Source organism: Capsicum annuum, chromosome 12 (genome assembly GCF_002878395.1).
Source record: "Capsicum annuum cultivar UCD-10X-F1 chromosome 12, UCD10Xv1.1, whole genome shotgun sequence".
In the NCBI taxonomy this organism is placed as follows: Eukaryota; Viridiplantae; Streptophyta; class Magnoliopsida; order Solanales; family Solanaceae; genus Capsicum; species Capsicum annuum.
The window spans coordinates 19,725,028-19,730,876 of NC_061122.1; the positions used below are offsets into that span (position 1 = coordinate 19,725,028).

At 33.5% G+C, this 5,849-nt stretch overlaps 1 pseudogene; it reads left to right on the forward strand.

Moving 5' to 3' along the window:
- Positions 1-547: 547 nt before the first annotated feature.
- LOC107851782 lies at positions 548-2,652 on the forward strand (annotated as a pseudogene).
- The last annotated feature ends 3,197 nt before the right edge of the window (positions 2,653-5,849 follow it).

The following is a 5,849-nucleotide window of genomic DNA, read 5'->3' on the forward strand; positions in this document are numbered from 1 at the left end:
ATCAAATCACTTTAATATTTTGTTTCAAATTACTTGAACTCTTTGTATTTGGTACAATTGAAGGTGTACTTTCACTTTTCTTACCTAATTTATACCCTAATAACTAAGCAATGATTATGGAGTAGAAATCAAAAACTAATTTGTTTGAAAAAAATTAAATTCATTAAACAGAAATGGCTTTGGAGTAGTACTAAAAGGGAAAAGAGGGGTCATTTACATTTAATGACTTTGAAATTCAACAATCTTAATTTCAAAATTTTAAAAAGTGTGATACTTAATAGGGATAAAACTGTAAAAAAATAGTCTAAAATAATCTTGATTTTATAAGTAGGACAAATAATTTTAAAAAAATAAATATAGAAAGTGGATCAAGTAATTTGAAACGAAGAAAGTAACTGCGTAATATTAATTAGTGCAATCAATAAGCTAAGGTAGAACATGAGTAATGCCTTATCATGTGATTTGTGAGGCTATTGTTTTGTTTCTCGAATAGCTGAAATAAGAATTTAATCTAGACAATAAATACAACAAGTCTCTGTGTGTACGATATCTGAACTCAACATCCTATATTACTAGTACGATCGCGTATACTTGCGTGCAAAATAATTTTTTCCACAAAAACTATCGTAAGAAGTTTACCAGTCCTGCTTATGTGCCCCTTCATCGATGGCATCACATAGACCTCCTTAGAGTCATGTCCTTCCTGAGGTTTGCCCAACACCATACTGAGGGAGTGTTTAACTTTGATACCATGTTTTTCAAAACCAAGCCGATGAAACATATGATCGGCTTTAGGCTTAGCTTAGACCTGAACATTGTCTTTTGGGCTACACGATCATCAAGCTCAAAAGTGCAAGCACCATGTGAACTTTGAGCTAGCTATGTCTTAAGGTTTTCTCTTTCATCTTCGACTCTGATATGGAGTCTCCTAAGGTGTCATGTAAACCTCATGATCTTCATCAACTTCTTAGCCTAGAGGCCTATCAGTCCTGCCTGATACTCCCTCATCAACCAACCTTTTGCGAGTGGCGTTACACAACCTAAGTTCAATAAATAACTACTATAAATTGTGAAACCTAAGCTCAACAAATAACTACTATAAATTGATTAATAGTCATTCTTGCTAGAGCCATCATATAGAGAGAAATTAAGAGAAAGAGAGAGAGAGAGATATCTAGTCACTAATGGAAGCCAAGAGGAAAACCATTTGGGTACTCATGTTTCCATGGCTAGCCCATGGTCACACAAGTCCATTATTTCTAGAGCTAGCCAAAAGTCTTGCAGATAGAAACTTCCACATTTACATGTGTTCTACTCCAATAAACCTGAAGTATTCCATCAAGAAAAGTGTCCTAGAGAAGTATTCGCAGTCAATAGAATTAGTTGAGCTTCATCTTCCATCTTTGCCAAATCTTCCTCCACATTACCCCACTACAAATGGCCTCCCATCCCATCTAATGGGCACCCTCAAAGAATTTGAAATGGCTGCTCCGAAATTTTCCGAAATATTACTAACTCTAAATCCAGACTTAGTCATTTATGACTACAATCAGCCATGGGCTGCTGATTTTGCTTCCTCTCTGAACAATCTAGTTGTTGTATTCATCATTTTTAGTGTAGCAGCCATTCCTTGGGCCGTCCACGTGTTTGGAAACACAGAAGAGAAGTTCCCGTTTCCTGAAATTTACCTGCACGAATATGAAATGCTTTCATTGAAGAAAGATATTGATGAAACACCGGGTAAGAAGCTCCTATTAAGCGACACTCGTAGGCGATCACGTGATATTATTCTGGTGAAAGCTTACAGAGATTTTGAAGGGAAATATATGGATTATCTTTAAAATATTGTTTCCAAGAAAATAGTCCCCCTTGGTTCACTAGTTCAACAATCCATTGATCAAGATGATCATGAGGAGATCAAGCAATGGCTTGACAAGAAAGAAAAAAGTTCAACTATTTTTGTTTCATTTGGGAGTGAGTATTTTCTTTCGAAGGAAGAAATCCATGAAGTAGCTAAAGCTCTAGAGCTTAGCAAAGTGAACTTCATATGGGTCCTCAGGTTTCCACATTGCGAAAAAATTAGTATGCAAGATGCATTACCGGAAGGGTATCTTGAAAGGGTAGGAGGAAGAGGAATGGTTATGGAAGGATGGGCTTCTCAAGCAAAAGTTCTTCAACATCCATCGATCCGTGGATTTGTGAGTCACTGTGGATGGAGTTCTTTCATGGAAAGTATGAAGTTTGGTGTGCCAATAATTGCCATGCCAATGCACCTTGACCAACCATTGAATGCTAGGCTTGTGGAATATACTGGTGTGGGAGTGGAAGCAGCGAGGGACAAAGATGGGAAGTTACAAAGCGAGGAAATTGCGAAGGCCATAAGGAAGGTGGTGGTAGAGGAAAGGCCGCTGTGAGGAAGAGAGTTAAGGAACTGAGTGAGAAAATGAACGCGAAAGGGGATGAAGAGATTGATGGTCTGACAGAAGAACTGATGGCTCTTTGTAGAAAAAAATGATTAGCAATAAGATTTAAATCCCAGTCTAGTGTAACTCAACTGTTATGGTAAGTTGAGAGTATTAATCTTCTTATTACCAATTGCTAGTGCTATTACGCTTTTTAATATTAAAATTAAAATCTTAATTTACATGATAATTTATGGGCATAAAGTAGAGAAAGTGGTGTTATTATATCTTTGCTAACTCTTGTAACTTGTAACATTTTATTTGTCAATTATCTATCTTATTATGTCTTGTAACTCATATGACCATTAATTTCTTGTAACTCTCATGACATTAACTTTTTGTAACAGATCATTTATCGACCAACTTTACTATATATGCACCTTCTTTCTATTCAATACAAGGATCAATTTGTAAGATATTTTAAAGTAAATTATTAAGTATTTTTATTGTTAAGGGCTCGTTTGGCCATAGATATTTTCTCTTTTTTTCAAAAAAAAATTTTCGGAGTTGAAATTTATGATGTTTGGCATGAAAATTTGGAAAACAATTTCGGAATTAAATTCCAAAAATGGAAAACAACTTTTTGTTGTTTTTCCCTTTTTCCACTCCAATTCCAACTTACATTATTATCACATATAACCTCAATCTTTAAATTTTTACACAAACCCTTCTTATTAACTAAATTCCGTATTTTTTTTAAAAGATCAAATTCAATAAATAATCAAGTGAAAATAATTAATAATTTTCATCAACAAATTTAAAAATATATAAAATATATTTATATCTATCAATCATATTTATCAAAATATATTTTTTTCTCTATTTATTCAATTATGGTAAGATAAACTTATTTAGCTTGTGCTTGTGATATTTTTATTCAAATTATAGAAGAATAACAGTCATAATAATTAATTTGTTGTTAATTATTTAATCAATTGAAGATATATATAAATTATTTTCTCAACACTAAGTTGTATATTAGTAGGTAAATTAGTAGTTGAGTGATTTTGATAATTTTTAAAAGTTGAGGGTATAAAATTATATTTAAATTTATTTTTTTTCAAAAGTCTAAAACATTTTTTTAAAAAGACATGGCTAAACATAATTCCAACTCTAACTTCAACTCCAACTCCAACTCCAACTCTAACTCCAACTCCAATTTCAAAAAAAAAATAATTTTCATCACCAAATGGCTACTAAATGGGTTAATTTATTTGGGATAAAGTAAATGATTTTGTGGACTCTGTTTAGCCACTTGTCATCGATGGTGGCCTAATAATGTGGACTTGATGTCTGTACTTGGTGGCCAAGTATTGGCTTACTCAAAAAAAGGAATCACGTGTAACTTTTTAAGTTACAAAACTTTTCATTGTTTCCATCACGGAATCACCCTCTATAAATTACTACTCCTCACATTAAAAAAAGACACATCTCCGACATAATTCTAGTATCACTTTCTGCCTCTCCCGTATTATACATATGCCTCTTTATTTAATTGTCTTCTTTTTAATTCGATCAATCTTTATTATTCTTTTTCTTTTGTAAAGTTACATTTGATGGTTAATAATTAATTTTATTGATTTCTATATTTTTTGATTAATTGGAGAAAACTCATTTAATTTTGGATATTCTGTAACTGATCAAGAAGTGTTTGTTTAATCTTCACAAAATATTTCACATTGCGAAAATAGTTTTTTAGTACAGTGCCTAGTACGATTCAAATATATTTATATATTATATACTTATTTATTTAATATAATATTATATTTAATTTTGGATATATTGTTGTTGGTGGTGCTGGTATACTGTAACTTGTTGATACTACTATATAAAAAATATTATCATTGTTGCAGTTTATCTATATTGACATAATTGATATTGAAATTTATTATAGTTTCCCAACAATCTAATAAACTATGGCATATAATATTGGTCCTAAAATTGTTGATGACACGGATGTTGATGTTGCTCCGCCTACTTTCATTTCGGTCATTTTGTTAGAAGATTATGGTACTGCAGAATACAAGTATAAAAATAAACTTGATTATATACCTAATGCTAATAATAAATTCTTCATTTCTATCTTAATGCAAGAAAATATATGTAACATATGACAATTCCGATGAGTTAAAAATAAATATGATTGAAATGAATGATATAATTATGGGAAAAGACTCAAATATGCCATCGAACTATCAGAAATGACTCATTTATGCCATCCGTTAAAAGTTTGGCTCGTTTATGCCATCGCCATTATAAAACAGGTTCATCCATACCATTACTAGTTAACGTTAATTTTTTAAAAATAGCTTTGCCACGTGTCGTCTTAGTAGAGGTCCACATCTTTAATTAAAACAAAGAGAAAAGGCTCAAATATGCCATCGAAGTATCAAAAATGACTCATTTACGCCATGCACTAAAAGTATGGCTCGTTTATGCCATCACCATTGCAAAATAGGTCCAGTATATTGTAATACCCCGATCGTTCCTTAAGCCTAAATTCGTCTTTTGAGTGAATAAGAATGACTTCCAAAGTGAATGATGTTTAAACCATGTGTATTTTCCTAATTTCGACTTTTTGTCATGTGGAGAATTGAATAAGCTTTCCATCGATACCAGTTTCATCAAAATCGGAGATCGGAGTAAGAAGTTATGGCCGAATTATAGAAAAACAGAAAGCAGTCCGAAACGCACAGGTGCGACGGTGAGGTCCGACGTACCGTTGCGCCAGCGACATACCTTCACTCGGGGCCGTCGAAATGAGGCAGAAACCCAACTCACTGGAATGGTCTGACGGTAGGGTCCGACGAACCGTCGGACTATCGACGTACCGTCGCCCAGCACCGTCAAACCGAGGCAGTGACACCCTTCTCTGGATCGATGCGACGGAGGGTTCCGACGGAATGTTGGACTAGAAACGGACCGTCACCCAGCACCGTCGCATTCCCCGATCTGAAAATTTAAGTCTTTTTTAAAAGGGCATTTTGGTCTTTTTCGCCCATTTTGGCCCTCTATATATATCCAAAATAGATGAGAGAACTTCATTTCTCTCCAATTTTCTTCCAAGAACATTCAAGAAACTAGGGTCTCTCTCTAACCCAAAATCCAATCTTCTCCAAGAAATTCAAGAATCTTTCATAGACTTCACAAATTTGTTCAAGAATCAAGCTCTCCAAGTCAAAGGCTTCAAGAATCCTAACTCAAAAGTGCGAGAAAGAGTTTCAATCAAGTTTTTTCAACTTAAATTCATAATCCAAGGTATGTGGGGTTTGAACAAGAACACTCCTTTCATTTTTGTGCCTAAGATTTAATTTCTACTATTAAATTTCATGATTTTTCAAAGTGGGTTTGCACCCAAACTACTTTATTAATTATTTATAAGATTTG